Consider the following 24,850-nt stretch of genomic DNA (forward strand, 5'->3'; position numbering starts at 1 on the left):
TTGTGCCCTCAATCTTTCCCAACATCAGGGTCTTTTCCAGGGACACAATAGCATCCTTCAAAAATCATATGGAGACCTGCCACATGGAAGATGGAGCAAGCTTGTTTTCGTTTCTGAACACAATTCAAAGTGTTGGTGCTGACCTTTAAAGCCCTAAACTGCCTCAGTCCAGTATATCTGAAGGAGCGTCTCCACCCCCATTGTTCTACCCGGACACTGAGGTCCAGCGCCGAGGGCCTTCTGGCGGTTCCCTCACTGCAAGAAGCCAAGTTACAGGGAACCAGGCAGAGGGGCTTCTCAGTAGTGGCGCCCGCCCTGTGGAACACTCTCCCGCCAGATGTCAAAGAGAAAAACAGCTACCAGACTTTTAGAAGACATCTGAAGGCAGCCCTGTTTAGGGAAGCTTTTAATGTTTGATGCATTATTGTATTTTAATATTCTGTTGGAAGCCGCCCAGAGTGGCTGGGGAAGCCCAGCCAGATGGGCGGGGTATTAATAATAATAATAATAATAATAATAATAATAATAATAATAATTATTATTATTATTATTATTATTATTATTATTATTATTATTCTGCTGCTTCTGCTTTGGAGAGTAGGACCCAATCTAATGGATTAAAGTTGCAGAAAAGGAGATTCCGACTAAACATTAGGAAGAATTTCCTGATGGTAGGAGCTGTTCGACCGTGGAACAGATTCCCTCAGAAGGTGGTGGACTCTACTTCATTTGAGGTATTGAAACAGAGGTTGGATGGTGTGAGTCAGGGTTTATTTTTATCTGTGATTCCTGAGGGGGTTGGACTAGATGACCCATGGGGTCCAAATTCTACAATTCTATGATTCTGCACACCTTTTCTTGTACACGATTTTGCCTTATACACCCATTTTTTTGCCAGCAGTACACTTTTTCTTTGGTGTGTATCTTTTGGTTGGACAACTGCACTGCAAAATCTGGAAAACAGTGACTTTCAAAGCACTGCAGGGTCACAAAGTGTGAATAAGGTTCAAAAGAGACGTGACTGGTTTTCTCCCCCACAAGTGATAGCAACCCAATTGAAAGCTGATGGGAACACCCTCGAATGCTCCGAAAATTTCCCAGTTCTGTATTATTATTATCATTATCATTATCATTATTATTATTATTATTATTATTATTATTCTGCTACGTATGCTCTATCAGTCCATCCCTCTTGAAATGGCCAGTTGCTTCCTCCCCCGCCTCCGAGTGCTTCAGAGACTCACGTTTCCAGACACAATTGATTCTGAAACTTTAGATTACAATGTTTAAAAAATTGCTGACTTATGTGGGACCGCAGGCCAGTTTGGAGATGATTCCCCCGGGCCCTTTCTTCCTGCTAATTTATAGCAATGTTTGTTGATCCACGGAGTTATGGCCTGTACAAGACTTGCTGTTAGTCTTTCATAAACTCTCTCTCTTACCCTGACAGGGGACCATAAAAAGGAGTGCGGAGGGACGGGGGGGGGGGGAGAGAGAGAGAACAAACCCAAGGCTGGGTAGGGCGTTTAGGTAATGATCAGCTGCTCTCCAGATGGGTGGCCTTCGACGCAGCTTCTGATCTCTTGGGTGCTGTAAGCTAGCCTTGATTTTGCACTTTAAGAAAACAGACACAAGCCCTCCTCGTTTCTCCCCCTCCCCCTCTTAGACCTCTATAAACATGCTTGTAGTCACTGCATCAAATTTATTAGGGAGATATTTAGAAAGCCCTCCCCATCTCTTGGCATAGTCCAGGTTTTTCGCTCTGGAGAAAGGGGACTCTTTAGTGTAATTTATCTCCCACCGGGTTGTTTTCCCATCAGAAACAGGCTGGTGGGGGTTAGTGGGCAGCAATCTATAAACTGAGATATTCGCCCCGTAAGGCATGAAACCACCCACACGGGGGAATATCGCTGCTTGTTCTTTCATGCATTCTTCGCTCACCCTTCTGTCCGACTGCAAACCAAAAAGATGGACATTTTAAGGGGGACAGAGATCCCCATAGGAGTCGGCAGTGTGATGAACTTTTTGGTTTGGTAGCAGAGGTTGCAGGTCGAAGAACAGAATACAGTGGTACCTCGGGTTACAGGCGCTTCAGGTTACAGACGCTTCAGGTTACAGACTCCGCTAACCCAGAAATAGTACCTCGGGTTAAGAACTTTGCTTCAGTATGAGAACAGAAATCGTGTGGCAGCAGCAGGAGGCCCCATTACCTAAAGTGGTACCTCAGGTTAAGAAGAGTTTCAGGTTAAGAATGGACCTCCGGAACGAATTATGTTCTTAACCCGAGTGTAATGGATTTAGGGGTTGCTTGTGCGTAAATAGCCGCCGCTCTGGGCTAGGTTGGCTGGTTAAACCATTTCTCGCTGGACAGCCATCCACTCCGTGGCTGTTCAGTCGCTGGCAGAATCCGTCAGTGGGCGTTTCTTAAACCTTTTCCAACATAAAAGTTGTTTGACGCCCAGTCTCCTCCTACTCTCCCTGCGCGGAAGTCTTCTGCGCAGGGAGGGCGTGGATAGCGGAGGACCTGTGCTCTCCCCACTGGTGTCCAGTGAAGAGTCCCGGAGCCTGCTCTCTGCTTCCCCCATTGGCCCCCCTCTATCCCTGGTGTAGCGCTGATTTTCTTCCCCAACAGGAGACTTGCCTCTCTCCCTGCTTGGCCCCTCTCCAGCATCGTTGTGGGGCCTCGCCTCCTCCTCTAGTTCCGATGGCAGTTCCCTGACACCGAGGTACCACTGTACGGCAGATATCCATAGGATTGCTGCCAAACAGCAGAAGATGATTGGGGCAGAGCAATCCTAAGGTGTGGGGAAGAGGAGGCTGAAGGCAAATAATCTGCCTCTTTTGTTGCTCTGCCGGTAAGGCGTTGTGTGTTTAGAGTGCATTTTTCCTTCCCCTCCACATTCCAGTTCCAGGGCTGGCATGGCTCCTCTCAGATTCCAGGATCTGCAGGGAGAATGGGAGCAACTCAGGTGCTAGTGGTTGATGAGGTTGGGGCATGGATGAGTGTCCCTCACTGGCTCACTGACACTCATTGCTGACCTCCGCCCTCTGCTCCGTGGGCACTACATTTTTAGTAAATCAAAATGGCGGCCAGCCACCATGGACGGGAACTATGCTTGGCTCCCATTCATCAGCGGCACCATCACCCACCCATGGCTAAAGCGCTGTCCAGGGCCCCAATGGAACTGCATGGGGGGTGTTGGGTTATGGGACCCATCAGCAATGAAATGCTGAGCCGCGCCCCCCCCCCCGAAGTCTGGTGCTGGTCCTGAATGGGAGAGTTCTCAGACTGTTAGAATATGCAGAGTTAGCAGGCCTGGCTACTAGAATATGAAAGCAAAATGATAAAAGATATAAGGAGGGCTGGGAATTATTTATTGATTATATGAAAAAAAATATTAGCAGACAATCAGCCTAGCAGGATGGCAATCTTTTCAGCAGTGTAAGTTAGAACTAGAGTTAACGGGAGGAACAGAGAAAGTTTGGGGAAACTAAGAAAACGTGAGAGGAAGTGGAAGATAAACGGAACCATGGAAGGAGAGGAAGGGAAGTCCGCCAGTGACTGTATGTGTGTGTGTGTGTTAGAATATGTAATATGTAATTTTCTTTTTCCTATTTCCTATTACTTTCAGGTTGTTTTTTTTTCTTGTGTTGAAATGTATCAGAAATGCAAAAAATAAAAATAAAAAACCTGAATGGGAGGGTTCCTGAGGGCCCAAAGTGCCCCTCACCGCCAAGCCATATTTTTGCCCTCTGCAAGAACAGTTTTAGGGGGCTCTTGTCAGTGGAGCCCTCTGCTGAGGTGTGGGACCTCAGCATGTGCCCAATCATGCTCTCCCTGGTCACCAGCCCTGGGTAGAAGCCAGTGGAGGCTAGCCCATTAGGGCAAATGGGGCACTGCTCCACCAACCTCAGTCCATCCCCACCTGCCAGCCAACCCAAGGGGTAGCTTTGGCAATCATCGTCTTCCTTCTTAGCCTCAGTGTTGCCTTTGTAGAACTCAGCAGGGAGGAGGATGGGGACAAAGCTGGAATTAGCCAGCGCCACCTGCTGTTGGACTCCCTGCCTTCTGCCCAATCAGCCCCAATGGGCAGCCGGCACTAGTAATAGCAGCTTAGCATCTCCCCACTCAAAAAGATCTTCTCATTCCTGATATACCCAGCTGATCACTGGTCTTCACAGGAGAGGGCACCTGCCAGGTACCATCTTACAAGGAGGTCCAATCTCCGTGATGTTGCACCCAGGTCTTTTGCGGTATCAACTCTCCTCCGTGATCTTTTTGGCACCTATCAGAGACTTTCCTCTTTCAACAAGCCTTTGAAGTGGGAAATATTTATCCCAGCTGATATCTATTGGATTGGGGATTTTTTTCGACACGCACCACTATTTTTAAAATTTGTTATATGTACACTTTTTAAAATTGTACTGTGAAGTTGGTTGGAGATGCTTCAGAAAGAGGTTGCGTACATAAATTTACTAATAATACACATGCAGTGTTTGTATATCTATTGAAATTAAGGCAAGTGACTAATTTGGATCCATTTGTTTCAATGGGCCTGTTCTGAGTAGGATGCAACCAAACAACAACAACAACAACAACTTATTTTAATGTTACGTTTATACCCCACCTTTCTTCCAAGGAACTTAAGGTGGCATAAATATTTTCCCCTGTCCCCTTTCTATCCTCACACCAACTCCGTGAGGAGGTTGAGAGATAGTGAGTGGGGCCCAAGGTAGTTTAATCCATTTTCCCTGGGTCTTCTGGGAAATGATTTATAATGAAATGAAAAAGGTGCTTAAATGCACTTTCGTGAAGAAACCAGAGGCCTTTCTCCTGGGCATGGTAGGCCAATTGGTGTCAAGGAAAGATAGGACGTTTTTTATGTATGCTACAACAGCAGCAAGAGTTCTTTTAGCAAAGTATTGGAAGACACAAGAGCTACCCACGCTGGAAGAATGGCAGACAAAGGTGATAGACTATATGGGACTGGCTGAGATGACTGGCAGAATCCGTGACCAAGGGAAAGAGACGGTGGAAGAAGATTGGAAGAAATTTAAAGTTTATCTTAAGAACTGTTGTAAAATTAATGAGTGCTAAAATGTCATGGGTAATGTAAAACAGAATTGCAGTGATAAATAATTGGGTAAGAGAAAAAGGATTAAATAATTGGGTAAGAGAAAAAGGATTAAAGAAAGTGAATTATAAGTAAGTAAAGTGATAAGTAATTGGATAAGAGGAAAAAGATCAGAAATTGTATTACAAGTATTGAAATTAGGGGTTGCTGGGAAAATTTAAAACAGGGATGCAGAAAAGGGAGGTATGGGGAAGTCGTTGAAATAAGGTTTAAGAAAAAGAGGTTAAGAAATTATACGTGTTTATATGTTTGTTTGTTTATGTATTGTCTTGTATTGTTTTTTAATATGTGTTGGAAAATCAATAAAAATTTATATATATAAAAAAATAAAGTAAAAAGATGCAGGGATTATAGAGTCCCATCTAAAAAAAAATAAAAAATAATCCATTTCCCCTGTTAATTTTGCACATTACATTTGAGCTTCTGCACAAAGTAAAACACACTGCCGGGAATATAGCGGAATATAGCGCAAGCTTAGTGCTCAATTTCTGCGTTATTTGCAAAAGGAAATTTTCTCTCTCTCCTGGATGCAGATAACACGGAAATGAGCGCTGAACATGCGCTATATTCCACGATATTTCTGGAAATGGCTTTTATGTTGTGTGAAAGCTCAGATATAATGTGGAAATCAACAGATAGGGAAACATCCAGGTTTGGGGAGGGCAAGAATAAACTCTGCGAATGTGACCCTAGTGAGTTTCATGGCTGAATGGAGATTTGAACCCTGGTCTCCCAGGTCATAGTCCAACGCTGTAATGAACACACCACACTGGCTCCCTTGCCTTCCTTCACCAAATGTTCTCTGGATTTGCCCAGTGAAAGGAAAACCAAAGATGGCGAACTGCCGGGGCCTGCCAGTGGCAAAAAGGAGAACTCTGTTTTCCCCCACCCTAATTCGAGGCATAACCTTCAATTGACAGGCCTGACTGAAGCATGCTGAGTTGTTAATTTTTTGCTTTATTATTGTTGTGGAAACTTCTCGGGCTTCAAGTCACGAACCCCTCCCCCCCTTCTAAAGATACATTGTCGGGATTGAGCATGATTTATACCTTCATCTGTTTCCCATTACAACTCAGATTAATTGCAGTGAGATACTTTGTGGTGGCAGCGGGCAGGAGGGGAACGCGGTCAGAGAGGAAGGCGAATACTCCAAGAGATGTGACTTCAGACGCTTCCTCTATGTCGAGTATATGCAAAAGCACTTTTTAATATGATATATTTATGTTGGGAGAAGCAGCAGCAGCGTCCAGATGTTGTTGCTTTTTCAGCAGTGGGGCTGGACGGCTGAGATTGAATTCTCAAAGCCCGCTGCTAGAGATGCTGTGGGTGGGGTTTGAGAGCTCATGCTCAAATGCTCATGAGCATGATCGAGGCAGGGATAGGCCTGTGCCACAAGGAGATGTCCTGGAAGGGATGGTCAGATTCGGATGAGGAATGAGAGGACCTCAAAGAGTTGCCGATTGATGGCGCTGGGGAGGGACCCGAACCACGATGTGAGTTTTGTGGTGCAGTTCTCCAACAATGAAAAGCCTGTACCGAAGAACATATTAGGGGGAAATGGACACAAAAATGCCTATGTTTGCTTTCAAAAAATGTGGCCATCCAGGCAAAATAGGTTTAGTCTTATTAAACGTGGACAGTGGTACCTTGGTTCTCAAATCCATTCCATTCCGGAAGATGGTTTGACTTCTGAAACGTTCAAAAACTGAGGTGCAAAAGACTGGCTGCAAGTTCAATTGAGAAAACTGGAAAACATGAAGTGGAAGCTGTTTGATTTCCAAGGCGTGTTCAAAAACAGAAGCATTTACTTTTGGGTTTTCGGCGTTCGAAACCGAAATGTTCGGCTTCCAAGATGCTCGAAAACTGAGGTACCACTGTATATTTCTTCCTACTACAAAGTCCAAAAGCGATTTATAGGCATGCAGAAATCGAATCATAAAACCACAAGAGACGTATTCAAAATGGATCTAACAATTTAATGTTGACGTTGCCCTGGGAAAACCAAAACATTTGCATTCAAAAATGGTTATATGAAGAGAAATAAACACAAAAATGTGTTTGAATTTTAAAAAGGTGCAAACTTGTGGTGGAACGGGGTAAACTGGAAAGACTGGATTAAGGAGAAACCAACATGGGCTGATTTGCACATCTCTACTCTGCACGATGCCTTCATGCTTCCAGGCTGACTTCTGGTCCAGACAGTTTTATGTGTGGGTCTGTGCATGGGGTTCCTATGTGTGCCCAGCCAACGCCTGGCTTTTGACAAGCAGATCCTTGTGATTGGATGTGAAGGCTTCTTTTTCGGACTCTCTGCCGGTGGAGGGGACGGCCTGCAAAGAAAAGCGCCCTTTTAGGAAAAATGATCTTTTGCTATGATGTGCCACATGATTAATGAACGGGGAAACACTTGTGGCTCAGAGATAAGCTATCATAAGGGACAGATTGTATAGCACTCGCCCGATGCAAAACTCTGCAGGGGAATGTAAACAACCCTGTCTCTGTGGGTTTGTATCCATGACATGAAACAGGTATTCATGGCCACTTCCAAAATAAGTCGGCTTTTTCGGCCCATGGAAATCCTGGGAAAATCTCAGGCCAAAGTCCAAAGTTGCTGGGGTGAGGTTAAAATTTGGTTGATGCTGTTAGTATTAAATGGAATTTGGTTGATGCTGTTAGTATTAAATGGAAGCTTTCTCAGAAGATGTACACTATCTTAAGGATGTGATGGCATAACCCCAAAAAGCAGGAAGAGGTGCTTTTTCATATTCCTGCCAGTTATTATATTTCTTTTTAGTAAATTTTCATTTCTCTTACAAAGCAAACAAAACGACTTCCCACCCTTACCTCCGTGGTTTTTTTATACCCACCCTTATTCTGCCGCATTATATGTCCAGTTAAATCGAATACGTATTTCCTCTATTATATTTATTGTCATTTTCAATCCCCTGCTCATAATTCAAATCCTGTCCGCAATTTGATTTGACTATAGTTCTTTCTCAAATATTCCGGAAAGGGTTTACATTCTTCAATAAAAAAAGTTCATTCCTTTGATGTCTCATTCTCATGGTCAACTTTGCCAATTCTGGATAGTCCATTCATTTTACAAGCCATTCCTCTTTAGCTGGGACTTTTTCTTCCTTCCAGTTCTGCGTGTTTAGGATTCTGGCAGCTGTTGTTGCCTACATAAATAGTTTAATCATATTCTTTGGGTTATTTGTCCCCAATATTCCTAGAAGAAAAGCTGGCCCTTCTCTCTGCCCTCCTTGAGTGTTTCTTTCTCCTTTTAAATTTTTTATTTATAATCTTCACTTCTACAAGTTTCCACCTTTACATTCAACAACACAAAACAATATGTCATTGACTTCCCTTCCTCCCCCCCTTCCATTCCAATTATCTTCTTCTTCTGCATATTCTAGTTGTTGCATATTAATTCATTCTCATTATCTCACAGGGGTGCCAACTTGAAAAAAATATTGTGGGGGCCCAGGATTTCGAATACATTAACTTTGCGGGGGCCCAGCTCCCTCAAATATTATATTGTGGGGGCCGAGGCCCCTACAGCCCTACCTCACAACTTAATTATATACTGCTGAATTTACTCTAATGCTGCTTAACTTGTTTACAATTATTCTACAAACAATTCCCACTCTTCCTTAAAGGCTCTTTCTTCCTGATTTCTGATTCTACTAGTTCAACTTGTGATTTCTGCATATTTCATCAATTTTGTCAGACATTCTTCTTTCGTTGGTACTGCTCCCTCCCTCCATTTCTGAGCATATACCATTCAGGCTGTTGTGGTTGCATAAAGAAACAGATGATGATGATTATGCTCTCTTAGGACATCTTATTCAGTTTTCCTAAAATAAAGGCTTCCGGCCTTTTTACAAACGACCTCTTAAACACCCCCCATTTCATTATTTATCATCTCCCAGAAGCCCTTGTCCAGTTTGCATGTCCTCTACATATGATAAAACGTCCCCTCTGTTTCTTGACATTTCCAACATTTACCTGATTCTGATTTAAACATGTTTAAATGTTTAACTTCTCAGCTGTTTCTTGCCTGGCTGGGATGTGTCCTTGAGCTCTGTCAATTACCTCTTACTTCCCCAGACAGAGTATAGAAATAAGCCTGCTGTACAAGAGGCGAAACTTTTGTTCCCCGGCCTACTTTGGCCTGTGGCCCTCAAAGAGTTCCCCCTGACAGAATGCGGCCCCCGGATTGAATAAAGCCCTGCCATAAAATATTCCAAACGTTTGAAGGCAGGCGCTGCCTGGCACATGAAGAAGGTATTCATCTGCAGGCGTGGCGTTGATGTTTTTCTCATCGCTGTTTAGCAGCTGACTGAAATGGCAGGGAGACTGTTTTTATCGCTTAGTGACTTTCTGCTGCTGCTGCTCTGATTTACTGCGGCTCCCCCTGAGGGCTCTTTGGGAGGTCAAAGGGCTGCAGACATTAGCCCATAACGGGAGACCTGAACTCATTTATAACCAACACGAACAAGCGCAGTGCCAAAGAAACAGAGCCGGGAGTCAGCAGACTGGTTCCGCTCCCTGGGGCTGCCTATGTAAAGCCTACCCTACCAGGAAGATGAGGTGGGGGGGGGGGGGGAGAGAGAGAGAGAGAGAGAGAGAGAGAGAGAGAGAGAGAGAACATGCCTCTGACACTAATATATTGCTCTATGTCTTGTGGGATCATATGTAAGGGGAGAGCTGAATGCACTTGACAGTGGAATGAAAATATAGAATTCCGTGAGGCAGGATAGACATGTGATGCCCGGCCGTCACGGCTCCTAGATGGAAATGTCCAGGTCTTGCCTTGCAGCATGCAGGGGTGGAAAAACCCATTTCAGCTCCAGGGCTGCCCTCCCTCCTGAGGCAAGGTGAGGTGACCGACTTGGGTGGCAAGATCCACTGGGGCAGCAGATCTGGAATCCAAGGAATGCATTGCTCGCTGTTGATGCCGCCATGTTGTCTTGCCAGATCCAAGGTGGTTCTTTTAAAAGGAAATTCAGAAGCAACACAGAACACAAAGTGAGAAGAAGAAAAAATTATTTCTAAACAGCAAGCAAGGTGTACAGAGCAAGCACGCACTTCTATCTGCCACTTGGAAGCCATCAAGAAGTGGCCAAGTGACTCCCCCATGTAGCCTCGGTTTGCACGGCCCTGTGGCTGATCAGTCTGTACATGAGCTTCTTGAGGGCTTCCAAGTGGTAGATAGAAGTGCATGCTTGGTATGTATGTATTGCTTGCTGTTTAGAAATATTTTTTTCTTCTTCTCACTCACCAGTGTGGTGTAGTGGTTAAGAGCGGTGGACTCGTAATCTGGGGAACCGGGTTCACGTCTCCGCTCCTCCACATGCAGCTGCTGGGTGACCTTGGGCTAGTCACACTTCTCTGAAGTCTCTCAGCCCCACTCACCTCACAGAGTGTTTGTTGTGGGGGAGGAAGGGAAAGGAGAATGTTAGCCGCTTTGAGACTCCTTTGGGTAGTGATAAAGCGGGATATCAAATCCAAACTCTTTCTTCTTGTGTTTTGTATTGCTTCTAAATTTCCTTTTAAAAGAACCACCTTGCCTTTGGCAAGACACGTGGCAGCAATGGTCATAGCAGACCCTCCAAGCGTCCTTATTTTCCTGAGACAGTCCCGGATTTACAGAAGACGTCCTGGTTTCTGATTCGATCCCTGAATGTCCCGCTTTTCCTTAAGGTAAAGGTAAAGGGACCCCTGGCCATTAGGTCCAGTCGTGGCTGACTCTGGGGTTGCGGCGCTCATCTCGCTTTATTGGCCGAGGGAGCCAGCGTACAGCTTCCGGGTCATGTGGCCAGCATGACTAAGCTGCTTCTGGCGAACCAGAGCAGCACACGGAAACACCGTTTACCTTCCTGCCAGAGCTGTACCTATTTATCTACTTGCACTTTGACGTGCTTTTGAACTGCTAGGTTGGCAGGAGCAGGGACCAAACAACAGGAGCTCACCCCATTGCAGGGATTCGAACCGCCGACCTTCTGATCAGCAAGTCCTAGGCTCTGTGGTTTAACCCACAGCGCCACCTGCGTCCCTTGCTTTTCCTTAGGACATCTCTATTTTCATCGGAGAAATGTTGGAGGGTATGCAGACTGCATGTAGGAATGATTGCATTTCCTATGACTGTGCAGTAGCTCCTGGACAAGCCCTGAGTTGGATTATTGCTTTAGTTCACCCCGATTCTTTTTGCATACAGGTGCCGTTGGAGACTTTGCTGATTCAGGGATGGGGGGGGGGCGCTCTCTCTCTCTCTCTCTCTCTCTCTGTGGTTTTTACAATAAATAAAATGAAAGCAAACTCCATTCGGAAACAACATCTCCGCCTGGCAGCCGTGTTCACCTAATAGACCTGCAACAGAAACTGTCACTGTTCCACACACAGGGGGAGAGAGGCGGCCTTTGGCTTTGGTTATCGGGAAGGCTGTCTTGTTTGGAGAGCTTTGAAAGCTCGCCACAGTTTCAGCCCAAAGGAAAATAGGGAAGGTCAATAGAGGTGTTTGCCTGCCTGGCTGTATGGCTGTGAAATGTGGAAACAGTTTCAACAGGGCAAATGTGTGTGTGTGTGTGTGTGCCTGGGAATGGGGGGTGAGGAAAAGGAGGATCCGAAGTCCTTCAATGGCTGGAGGCTGGGCTGTGCCCTTGGTGCGGCTTTGGAGTCCTGTCGGCTGCTTTGCATCCGAAAGGGAGACGCAGAGGTGATGACAACAAGCCTCCAGGACAAATAAGAGACCTGAATAAAAAGTGCTGAAAGATGGCAACAGGTGAACTGTTAATAATAAAGCCTCAGCTCCAACTTGTCTTCTAGTTTGGGCGATGAATAGCGGCTTATCGTTGAACTGGAGTACTAAATATATGCAAGCTTAATTTCCATCTCTCCCCCCCCCCCACCTTTCCAACTTCCAACCATTGTTTGGTTTGGTTTCTTCTATGGGTCCCTTCTCCCCACCCCCCACCCCAAACTCCTTTTTAATTAAGAGGCAGATTTAGATTAACATTTGTCAAGCTGCTGTAGAGGCAGGTGGCGTTAGGATGCAATAGGAAGAGGCAGCACAGGGTCTGCCAGTACCTGCTGGTCAATTTTGAGAAAGCAAATATTATGCCAGGAAAATGTTTGCGGCTTCCGGACAAAGAGGAACACCATGCACACAATGGTGTGTCAAGCTGTATCGACTGACAAAGCAACTCAGTACACAGAATCCTTCATTGTATGGGTTTGCATTGAGATAGACAAATAATTGTTTGCGGGCCATGTTGCTTTCCCCTCTGGTTTTATTATTATCTCTCCTGTCTCTGCACGAATCTTCCTTTTTAAATATCATTTCAAAATAGGTAATGAGATTGGGGGATGAAGGAGAAATTCAGTCCAGTTCACATCTAGAAGCAAACTCGCCTAATTCACAGTTTCCAAAACAATAGGAGAAGTGAAACACAGCCATCCTGATATTCACACTTCTCTGAACTTTGCAACGCATTTATCCAGCAAAGCCATCTTTGCAAAAATTCATATGCTAGGACTGAGCATGCATAAAAATGCACTTAAAAAAAAAAAACCCTTACAAAAATGCATTTTGTTCGGGGGACGGTTGCTTTGCAAAAATGTGTTTAATGGGCAAAAGTGCATCCATAAATGTGCACTTTAGTAGAAATTGGGACTAAGCGGCTGATGAATTTTTGTAAGGACTTTGCCACATCAGCTTGTGCTTTAGTTATTTTCAGTATGGAGAACTGAAATCAAGTTTAAGGAAATTGAGAGAAACTGAAGGGGACAGATTCACCCATCCTGAAATGAGACTTATATTTGCTCTCAGGAGATATACACAGTGCTATTCTTCTAGAAAAGAGGTGCCAGAACTCGCCATGAATGCCTCCCTCTTTCTCTTAGAATGTCAATGACGCCCAACTGAGAGGGTGCCGGAACTAAGTTCCTGTGAGTTCCTCTGGGGAAAAAAGCCACATGGATGCACATTTGCTCTCAAGTTATGGATTTAAATGCATATTTTCTCTCTAATCTGCTGATATCTCGCTCATGTGTGCCTGGTTCCATTTTCTCTACATAAGTAAGGACACTCAGACTTGAACATTGTAAATAGAATAAATGATATACATTGTCACCAGTGGGCATCGTGTATATAAAGATAAAGGTAAAGGGACCCCTGACCGTTAGGTCCAGTCACAGACGACTCTGGGGTCGCGGCGCTCATCTCACTTTATTGGCCGAGGGAGCCAGCGTACAGCTTCCGGGATGTGGCCAGCATGACTAAGCCGCTTCTGGCTAACCAGAGCAGCACACGGAAATGCCGTTCACCTTCCCGCCGGAGCGGTACCTGTTTATCTACTTGCACTTTGATGTGCTTTCGAACTGCTAGGTTGGCAGGAGCAGGGACCAAGCAACGGGAGCTCACCCCGTCGTGGGGATTCGAACCACTGACCTTCCGATCGGCAAGTCCTAGGCTTTGTGGTTTAACCCACAGCGCCACCCGCGTCCCTATCGTGTATATACCCAAGCTCAATAGCAAGAGCACAGAGGAGAGAAAGCAGTTACCCCACAGCTTTGGAGCTAGGCAGAGCTGAACATTTCCCCAGAAGTATTGGTAAGATTTCCTTGTGTGCACCCCTAACTTTCTATGTCTAGGGTTAAGCAAGCTAGGGCAGTTGGCTTTCAAGATTCATCACATGTAAGCCATGCATTTAAAGCATTTAAAGCAATTATTAAACCATCAACAACGGGAAGGAAGAAGCTAGAAATTAAAACAAACACTGTAGGCAAGAGAACTTGGTGCTGCCATTTCTGTTTTAACAGCTGCAAATGATTCAGATCCAAATGCTAAGTTCATTCTCTTAGTGAAGAAGCCAAGGTCAGTGGCTCTTCCATGATGTCTGGCATTTTTGGGGCTGATCAATGAACTTGGAGGAAGGACCATATTTCCGGGGGAGTAGTGGATGATTTGCATGCAGAAGGTTACAGCTTCGTTCAACATCATCTCCAGATGTTGCTAGGAAATACCCATGTGCAAAACCGTGGAGAGTCAGTGCCTGAAATTGTGGGCATTAATGAACTAGATAGACCAATGTCCTCACTCTGCAAGATATAGGTCCAGCTGTTCCTATTCATGTAGGCCCTTTGTTCAGAACTATAAGGACCACTGTTGTTGTTGGCAGCCATTAGTCTCGAGAGACAATGGAGTGCACCTCTGGGGGTGAAGTCAAACTGCTGTGTTAGCAGCACTGAAGTGACTTCCCTGGTACACAAGCCTGGGCAGTGTATATGGAGGTCCTGGGCTGCCCTGATGACAAGACCCCGCTCTAAGCTTCGCTGATGTAGCTCAAAGGAAAGCAGAGCAATATGTTTGGCACCAGCTGGGCTGCAGGAGTTGCCAGAAGGAGGCATACAGACGTCGTCCAGCTCAGGTCTGTGTCATCCAGGTCTGTGTAGGGTTTACTTGGGTGGTGCTGTGGTCTAAACCACTGAGCCTCTTGGGCTTGCCAATCAGAAGCTCGGCGGTTTGAATCTCTGCGACGGAGTGAGCTCCCGTTGCTCTGTCCCAGCTCCTGCCAACCTAGCAGTTCGAAAGCACACCAATGCAAGTAGATAAATGGGTACCGCTGTACGGCATTTCCGTGTGCTCTGGCTTCCATCACAGTGTTCTGTTGCACTAGAAGCGGTTTAGTTCTGCTGGCCACATGACCCGGAAAGCTGCTTGTAGACAAACGTTGGCTCCCTTGGCCTGAAAGAAAGATGAGTGCCACAACCCCATAGTCACCTTTGACTGGACTTAACCGTCCAGGGGTCCTTTACGTCACCTTTTACCTTACTCCTTAACCTTTTCTTCTCCTGATGATATCCCGCAAGGCAGCAAAGTTTTAGGACCAGAGTTTTCCTTCTCCTAGATGGGCTACCTTCCCAGGCTGATGAGCCCCATCTGCTCCTCACTTCCCTCTGCGCAGAAACTGCCTTCCTGAAGTTGGACCCACTATTAGTTTCGTCCGCTCAATCTGCCAGAGCTGTCTTCGCATTCAGGAGAAGTTCCTAACTCACTGAGGGTTTGAGATTCACTGACTATGCTCACCTGGCTTAGCTGGTCAGTCTAAACCAGCCTTTCTCAACCTGTGGGTCCCCAGATGTTGTTGAACTACAACTCCCATCACCTCTAGCTAGCAAGGCCAGAGCTCAGGGATGGTGGGAGTTGTAGTCCAACAACTTCTGGGGACCCACAGGTTGAGAACCGCTGTATTCCCAGGGTGGGGGCACTGTTGCATGCTGATGCTTCTAGGAGCCACAGGTAAGAGCTGGAGGCAGGGTGGGGACCAAAGGTGGACTAACTACCCCAGAAGGAGCACAATGTGTCTCCCAGGAGAGGTACTACCCTTCCTCTAACGCCTCATACACCCCCATAAGGACTAGAGTCATATGTTTAGGGAAGGGTGGTAGAACTCAGTGGTAGAACATCTTCACCCTCTTTCCCACCCCACCCATTCAGATGACATCAGAATGTGAACAAAACCTTTTGCTTTGTAAAAGGTAAAGGTAAAGGGACCCCTGACCATTAGGTCCAGTCGTGACTGACTCTGGGGTTGCGGCGCTCATCTCGCTTTATTGGCTGAGGGAGTTGGCATACAGCTTCCGGGTCATGTGGCCAGCATGACTAAGCCGCTTCTGGTGGACCAGAGCGGCGCACAGAAACGCCGTTTACCTTCCTGCCGGAGCGGTACCTATTTATCTACTTGCACTTTGACGTGCTTTCAAACTGCTAGGTTGGCAGGAGCAGGGACCGAGCAACGGGAGCTCACCCCGTCACGGGCATTCGAACCGTCGACCTTCTGATTGGCAAGTCCTAGGCTCTGTGGTTTAACCCACAGCGCCACCCTTTTTGCTTTGTACCTTGGTACTATTTTCACATAACCAAAATTTGATTGGCTACATTGTAGGCAATGAGTCCATGATCCCTAACTGGCTGGGATCACAGTAGGGCAACGAGGTACCGCTGCAGCAGCAGCAGCAGCTGCCCAGGGTGGGGTGTGTCGGCTGTGAACAGCTGCAAGCTGGGACCAAAAGGGACGAGGCAGAGGAAGTTTCAGGGGGTCATTCAGCTGCTGTGTCCCCCTCCCCACGAGTTTTTTTCCATGCAGAAAATCTTCACTTGAGAACACCTGGCATCGTCCTGGAATCCCACGGCAAATTGGGTTTGCAGCTCAAAGCTTCAACCTCTTTTAGCAGGAACAGGAGAGGATGCAGCCGCTGAACTTTCTCCATGCTTTCCTCCTTTCTGATCATGTTGCAAGCGGGAGTCCAGCAGAGGGTATGAGATGAATATGGGTAAAGGGACCCCATAGAAGGACAAAGGGTTGTGTCCCATAAGAGTCCTTCTGGATCAGGCCAATGGCTCATCCAGTCCCTGCTCACCTGCTCCTCTTCATAAGAGTCCAGGGCAGAACTTTGTCCCAGCAACCAGTAGCCAGAACTGGAGAACTGATGGTTGGGGGGGGGTGCAGGGAGGAGGAGGAGGAGGAGGAAGAACAGAAAAAGAAGCGAAAGTTCACTCTTCCCTTCATGGTCAGGAACAGAAATCAGTCAAGCAAATACATTCAGTGTTTGTTCACATCATTGTTGTTTTAAGCCTACACATGATACCTAATGGATGGTTTTCTTAAACATTGTTTTGACCTTCCCTTTACATTGCAGAGGCTACGTAACTTGCATTAAGAGGCAGACGGTGAAATGAATAGCTTAGTATTTGGTTTGGAGCTGGATTGCAGCCCCTCTGAACCTGAACTGGAACCCGTTGCATCCCCTCCCCCCCCAAACAGCGTCACTCTCTGTCTTGCTCTGTGAGGTGAAGCTTCACCCCCCCTCCCCCATGGCCTCATAAAATACAGTTTTGTTGCATTTCTATTAGAGGCTTAGAAGGCAGCTTATTTTCCGCAGAACTTCCCTGCTCCCTGGATAAACAGACAAGCAGAGTTTGGGACCGTTAATCTGTCACTTTCTCTCAGGACTAAATTAGTTTTGAAACAAAATAAATACCACAAAGTGTACAAAAGAGATGATAAATGCCTCCTCGGCTATTATGATAAACCGGATTATGCCACCCAGGTATCTGAGAACCACAGAAGGAGCAAAGCCCTAATTTATCTCAAGTCAAAACACAAGTGTTTAAAGCTGGCATATGAACCTACCTGGACCCTGAGATCACCTTCTGAGACCCTTCTTCGTGTGTCTCCTCCACAAGATGTCCGGACAGTGGCAAAATGAGAATGGGCCTTTTTTTCAGTGGCTCCCCGCCTGTGGAATGCTCTCCCCAGGGAAGTTTCCCAGCGCCTTCATTATACACCTTTAGGCGCCAGGCAAAAACGTTCTTCTTTAACCAGGCCTTTGGTCCAATGCCCTTTTAAAATGTGGGTCAACATTGTGGGTCTACACTGGCTCCCAGTACGTTTCCGAGCACAATCCAAAGTGTTGGTGTTGACCTTTAAAGCCCTCAAAGGCCTCAGCCCTGTATACTTGAAGGAGTGTCTCCACCTCCATCATCCCACCTGGACACTAAAGTCCACCTCTGAGGGCCTTCTGGAGGTTCCCTCACTGCGAGAAATGAGGTTGCAGGGAACCAGGCAGAGGACCTTCTTGGTAGTGGCACCCACCCTGTGGAACGCCCTCCCATCAGATGTCAAGGAATTAAACAAAGACCTGATTTTTAGAAGACATCTGAAGGCCCTGTATTGGGAATTTTTTAATGTTTGATGTATTAAAGGTAAAGGGACCCCTGACCATTAGGTCCAGTCGTGGCCGACTCTGGGGTTGCGGCGCTCATCTCGCTCTATAGGCTGAGGGAGCTGGCGTTTGTTCGCAGACAGCTTCCGGGTCATGTGGCCAGCATGACTAAGCCGCTTCTGGCGAACCAGAGCAGCTCATGGAAATGCTGTTTACCTTCCCGCCGGAGCGGTACCTATTTATCTACTTGCACTTTGACGTGCTTTCGAACTGCTAGGTGGGCAGGAGCAGGGACCGAGCAACGGGAGCTCACCCCGTCGCGGGGATTCGAACCGCCGACCTTCTGATCAGCAATCCTAGGCTCTGTGGTTTAACGCACAGTGCCACCCGCGTCCTGTTTGATGTATTACTGTGTTTTAATTTGTTGGAAGCCACCCAGAGTGGCTTGGGCAACGCAGTCAGATGGGTGGCATATAAATCAATCGAACATCATCATCATCATTAGTAGTATCACCATGATTATTGAAAGAGGCATATGTATGGTGTGGTCTTTCTGAATCCTACAGTTTACCCTCTCTTCTTCCACTGGGCATGCCATTCGAAGGCCCTCGCTTGGATGCGTGTTTTCCCCCTGCAACTGCCCCGTCTCTCAAGTCCTTAAAAAACGGGAGGCGGCTTAGTGGGAGGCCCCTGGTGGTGTCAAATCCATTTGGCTGGTGTCTGGAAGGGCCCTTCCATCATCACTCGCCTTCCTCCCAGCGAGGCCTTCCCCCCATTTACTTTGCCAGGTGGCACTGAGGAATTCCTTTTTCCTGCCCCCTCCTTCCTTGAACTGAGCGCAAGCCCCTTCTCCTCTTTCAGCCCTGCCCGAGCCTTGGGCGGATAAGTTTCCCTCCTTTTGCTCGAGGAGGGTCTCGGGGCCCGAAACTCTAGAACGGCTGCAATTATGTTTGAACAACTTGAGATCAATAGAGGAGCTGGCTTGTCTGCCCCGAACAGGCCCTTCCATTACGCGTCTGCTTCAAAGGCCCACCCAGCTATTTAACCACTTGTGTTTACTATCAACAAGCACGTCTTGCGGACGGAGAGGGTGGTGATGGCGCGAAGACATCGGCCGAAGCCATGGGAAAGGCTGCTCAAGGTGGGTGGGGGAGAGGGCAGGAGCTCATGTGTGGGAACCTCTCGCCACCCCCTCAGGGAGGGGCGGTGGTCCGCTTCCCATCAGTATTTTTAGGCAGCGGATTCCACAGCATCCCAACCTTTCACAGACGAAAATAGGGATATGGTTGTGATTTCATCTCACTTCCCATACCAATGGTCACTCCCTGAGTGCCTGCAACAACCCTCCCTCTCCTACTTAGCTAGTGTGGTACAGTGGTTAGAGCAGGCTTTCTCAACCTCGGCCCTCCAGATGTTTTGAGACTACAATTCCCATCATCCCTGACCACTGGTCCTGCTAGCTGGGGATCATGGGAATTGTAGGCCAAAAATATCTGGAGGGCAGAGATTGAGGAAGTCTGGGTTAGAGTGTTGGACTAGGACCTGGGAGAATGGGGTTCAAATAACTGCTTGACCATGATTTGGCCAGACCAAGTTAATCATTGCTAAGTCTCGGGGAAGCCTGTGGAGTTCTCCTTGATGTGCCAACACTGGTGAGAATTGCTAACCTCTTATATAAATATTTGCACTGGGGTGGCAATTCATAGATCATTTGGAGATTCACAACAGGTTTCTGGAAGAGTCTAGGGCAGCGGTTCTCAACCTGTGGGTCCCCAGATGTTGTTGAACTACAACTCCCATCATCCCTGAGCTCTGGCCTTGCTAGCTAGGGGTGATGGGAGTTGTAGTTCAACAACATCTGGGGACCCATAGGTTGAGAAAGTGTGGACTCTAGGGCGTCCTTAATCTACTATGCCCAAATTGCCTCTTAAATCCTTACCATATTCCAGGGTGGGGGGGAGGGAGAAGTTTGATGCAAAAACCATCTTAGAGGGATATCTTCAAGAAAAATACTGGATGTTCCCTCGTTGGAAATCTTCCTTTAAACCACTGTGTGTTGTGCAAAATCCTCAAACTAGTTTGGGTTTTTTTTGGGGGGTGGGGAGGGGTGGAGAGGGCAGATGCAGCTGTTGAAAGGGAATCTCTTGGAAAACCTCTGCGCATGTGTCTGAATTTGTGATGGCCTGCAAACACCTGTGACTGCTTTGCACCACCAAAACGGGCAATTTGGGAACAGAGGAGGAACGCTTAGGTAACTTTAGACTCTGAACTTAATGGCATTATACTGTGTGGGGGATGGTAATGTGTTTTATTTTGCTGACTTCAAATAGTCTCACAGAGGCCCTCTCTTTAGAAGGCAAACAGGGATTGCTTCCCTTCGCAGGCTCCCCTGTTCATCCTGCTGACTGTGGCCCTGGACATCTGCCCTCAAGTCTGACCCTGACGGGGTCCACTGTTTAAGAATGTGGCCTGAGTTGATTCATGCCCATTGCCCAGCTTGAAATGTGTAGTTGAACTGAGAGCGTAAGAAGAATCTTGACGGAATGGCCCAAAGGCCAATCTAGTCCAGGATCCTGTTCTCACGGGGTCAACCAGATGGTGATGATTCTGACTGCTATCATCATCATCATCATTAGACTTCTATCGCCCCTTCTAACCAAGGAGCTCAAGGTTGTGTACAACGTTCTCCCTTTCTCTCCATTTCACCCTCCCAACAACCCCATGCCCTCCAACATTTATCCGATGAAAATAGGGACATCCTGTTCTACATCTCACTGCAGATGGTGACAGCAGTCACAAAATTAAAAGACACCTGCTTCTTGGGAGAAAAGCAATGACAAACCTAGACAGCATCTTAAAAAGCAGAGACATCACCTTGCAGACAAAGGTCCATATAGTTATGGTTTTCCCAGTAGTGATGTATGGAAGTGAAAGATGGACCATAAAAAAGGCTGATCGCCAAAGAATTGATGCTTTTGAATTATGGTGCTGGAGGAGACTCTTGAGAGTCCCATGGACTGCAAGAAGATCAAACATGTCCATTCTTAAGGAAATCAGCCCTGAGTGCTCACTGGAAGGACAGATCGTGAAGCTGAGGCTCCAGTACTTTGGCCACCTCATGAGAAGAGAAGACTCCCTGGAAAAGACCCTGATGTTGGGAAAGATGGAGGGCACAAGGAGAAGGGGACGACAGAGGACAAGATGGTGGACAGTGTTCTTGAAGCTACCAGCATGAGTTTGACCAAACTGCAGGAGGCAGTGGAAGACAGGAGTGCCTGGCGTGCTCTGGTCCATGGGGTCACGAAGAGTCGGACACGACTAAACGACTAAACAACAACAACAACATCATCGGGAAGCTTCTCCTGCTTCCCGGTTTTCCTATTTCCTCCCCTCCAAGTCTCGGAGAGCAATTGAAAGTGGTCTCTCTCTGTGTGTAGGTGCAAAGACAGAGTCCTGTTTCTACTGAAAATGAAATACCTGCACCAAGTGAAGGAAATGGTGAAGCTGGCAAGCGAAGCCCTTCCTATAATTTTGAAGGAAAATGGAACCAATCCACTTTTAATTATTCAACTGCAATGCTTCAGGAGCCAGCATTTCTTTCGGAGTGTTGATTCCTTTATTGTAAATGGAGCCTTACACTGCCTACTCGGAAGTAAGTTCCACTGCATTCAATGGAGCTTACTCCCAGGTAACTGCGTAAAGACTGGGCAGCCTTACTCTGCAATCCTAAGCATTTTTACTCAGAAGTAAGTCCCACTGAGCTGAATAGGATTTACTGTCTGGTATGTTCTTGATCATTCTAACAGTTTCCATTATTATTATTATTATTATTATTATTATTATTATTATTATTATTACAGTCATACCTTGGGTTACAGATGCTTCAGGTTGCGTTTTTTCGGGTTACGGACCACTGAAACCCGGAAGTACCGGAACGGGTTACTTCCGGGTTTCAGTGGTCGCGCATGCACAGAAGCACTAAATCGCGCGTTGCGCATGCGCAGAAGCGTTGAATCACAACCCGCGCGTGCGCAGACGCACTGCTGTGGGTTGCACCACCGAAACCCGGAAGTACCGGAACGGGTTACTTCCGGGTTTCAGTGGTCGTGCATGCACAGAAGCACTAAATCGTGCGTTGCGCATGCGCAGAAGCATTGAATCACAACCCGCGCGTGCGCAGACGCACTGCTGTGGGTTGTAAACGCTGTGGGTTGCGAACGTGCATCCCGCACAGATCACATTCGCAACCTGGCTGTCCACTGCATTATTATTATTATTGAAATTCAAAAATGGCAGAGCTTGCCCTGGAGTCACATGGCCTGGGCAAGTCCTGAGGAGTTGAGTTTCAGTTTGGTAGAGGGCCTTACTGGCTACTCTGAATAAATCCCCTTTTATTAAATCATCCTTTCTGCCTGTTGTTGGACACAGAAATATTACAGCCTGTGCCATTACAGAGAAGAGCCTGGGTTCAGTTGCTGAAAAGACCCTCCTTTCCCCAGTTCCAGCCAGGTGTATTTCTGAGGGTGAAGCAGAAGGAGCTTGTTGAGGAGGCTGAGAGGCCTTGCCATGTCTGCAGGATGTCATGTGCTCGGTAAACACCCTTCTGAAGGCAGAGGCATGATATAATTTATGTGTTCCCTGTAGCTGCGGCGCTTGAGATCTGGAATGTGCCCCGATTCACAACCGCTCAACCAAGCAAAATGATGGGCGCCATCCAAGTTTTGCTGCCCTTTAGTGAAAACGTTTCACACCAGTAACATTTATTTGAAATAGTGTCATGGGGTGTTGTTTTCATTGGGTTGTTATCGTTTCTAAGGGGCTGGGTTTTCTTCTTCTTCACCCTTTCCCCCTTTGGTTCAACTTGCAGAAAAAGAAAATGGGGTGTGGCGGGGAGACACAATATAGGAAGCAGTCAGCCAATGTCTATATCTAGGCCAGAACGGGCTACTTTGTTTGGCAGCTGTCCTCCAGGGTTTCGTCCTAGTTGACTGGATCCTTTTTAAAAAAACCACCATGAGCTCTAGTATCTTGTTTGGATTGAACCTGGAATTTTCTGCATGCATACCACTGATAGACTAGAAATTTGTCCATTTCTGTTTCAGTCTGCTTCCAGTTTCTCTGTTTCTGTCTCTAGTTTTCTTCCTCTTTTAAGTTCCCCACATTTGCACATTAAAGGTAAAGGGACCCCTGACCATTAGGTCCAGTCGTGGCCGACTCTGGGGTTGCGGCACTCATCTCGCTTTATTGGCCGAGGGAGCCGGTGTACAGCTTCCGGGTCATGTGGCCAGCATGACTAAGCCGCTACTGGTGAAGCAGAGCAGCGCACGGAAACGCCGTTTACCTTCCCGCCGGAAGTATTTATCTACTTGCACTTTGATGTGCTTTCGAACTGCTAGGTTGGCAGGAGCAGGGACCGAGCAACGGGAGCTCACCCTGTCGCGGGGATTCGAACCGCCGACCTTCTGATCAGCAAGTCCTAGGCTCTGTGGTTTAACCCACAGTGCCACCCACGTCCCTTACCTGGCCTTTAAAAAAAAAATCCTCCAGGAAATGCATAAATATTGTAACATGGATTTCTCCTAAGAAACCTATTTTAATGCAATGTATCCATAGTACATTCTTTTGCACAGTGATTCCCCTTAACAGAATGCATATTTATGCGGTTTTCATGGATATAGGCATATTCTGCCCCAGGATATGCATATATTCTCTCTCTCTCTCTCTCCCTCCCTCCACACACAATTTATCATTTTTAATGACCTGATGCACCATATATACATTACTTGGGACTCAGCTACATTAGTAAAGAAAAAGTGTTTTATTTGCGTTATAACACCAGATGGCGCTGTGGGCTCCTGTCTTTGGCCAACATGATTTCCCATTATGAAGTTTACAACACATTTTCCTGAAACACATTTTTGATGTGTCTAGGTCCAGCCTTGGCTGGAGAACCGCATTGCAAAATTCAGAAGCTTTCAAGGGAAATTCCTGTCAGGGGAAAATGTGGAGAATGAATGGATGGCTGTGTTTCAATTTTCATATTGTCTTCAATGCCCCTCTGGGGTTTGCCTCCCTTTTAAATATATATAATTTTTATTCAATTTTCTGTTTTACAATTTCAATTAAACATTTTACACACTTAAAATATCAGTGACTCTTCTTCTCTTTCCATGGTTTCTTTTTGCATATCGTATATCCCTGCATATTTTACAAAAACTATTCCAATTGGTTTTCCACTGTTTTTTGGTCTCATTTTTTGGCCTACCTAGAAATGCACCATTTGCGGTGCGAAACATTGCAGGAGGCAATTTACAAGTGTTCGGCGCCATTTTGGAGTGAGTCAGACGATGTCGGACTCACAGGCCTGGCCAGGATGGTCTTCTTGTTAGATCCTCTGGACTTTATGAGGCATATGACCCTCACCTGAGCCTGCTCCAGCTCAGGTATCACACACCTACTTCCCAAACTACCAAGCCCCACCTGAGCTATTTAACTATTCAGGTCAACTTTACAAGTTTTCATTTCCCTTCCTCTCATGAGGAATCAGGTCTGCTATAATCCTTATTCCGGAGCAAAGCACACAGGCCCCAACCGCCAACAGATCCATTATTTTCAAAATTTTGTCCATACAAAACACCATCTTTGGCAACTGCACAACTGTTTTGATTCAAATTTACATTAAAACCATGCTTGGTCAGGTTTGTCGCGCTCAGCAAACTGTTAATTCGGGCAAGTAAACTACACCTCTCACTTCATTACAAACAGTTTTTCTACTTGCAACTCACTTGAGCGAACCTGCTCCTTTTCCTTGCACAAACATTGCAGTACACAATTTGCAGGTGTTCAGCACTGTTTTTGAGTGAATTGGACGACGTCATAATTTGGCTGAAAACCGTGACCCACGGATAAGGGCGCCAAGGGCTAAGTTTTTGGCCTACCTAGAAACGCATCGTTTGCGGTACAAAACATTGCAGGAGGATATATTA

At 46.5% G+C, this 24,850-nt stretch overlaps 1 long non-coding RNA gene across 1 annotated transcript in view; it reads right to left on the reverse strand.

The window, feature by feature from the left end:
- LOC310751483 overlaps positions 1-23,374 on the reverse strand; it is a 363,050-nt gene extending 339,676 nt beyond the window's left edge. Inside the window, exon 1 of the long non-coding RNA XR_014542548.1 lies at positions 23,025-23,374. This is a non-coding gene — a long non-coding RNA (uncharacterized lncRNA). The remainder of the gene's footprint in view (positions 1-23,024) is intronic.
- Between the last annotated feature and the right edge of the window lie 1,476 nt (positions 23,375-24,850).

The sequence above is a fragment of the Podarcis filfolensis genome, assembly GCF_964270895.1.
Source record: "Podarcis filfolensis genome assembly, chromosome: 16".
In the NCBI taxonomy this organism is placed as follows: Eukaryota; Metazoa; Chordata; class Lepidosauria; order Squamata; family Lacertidae; genus Podarcis; species Podarcis filfolensis.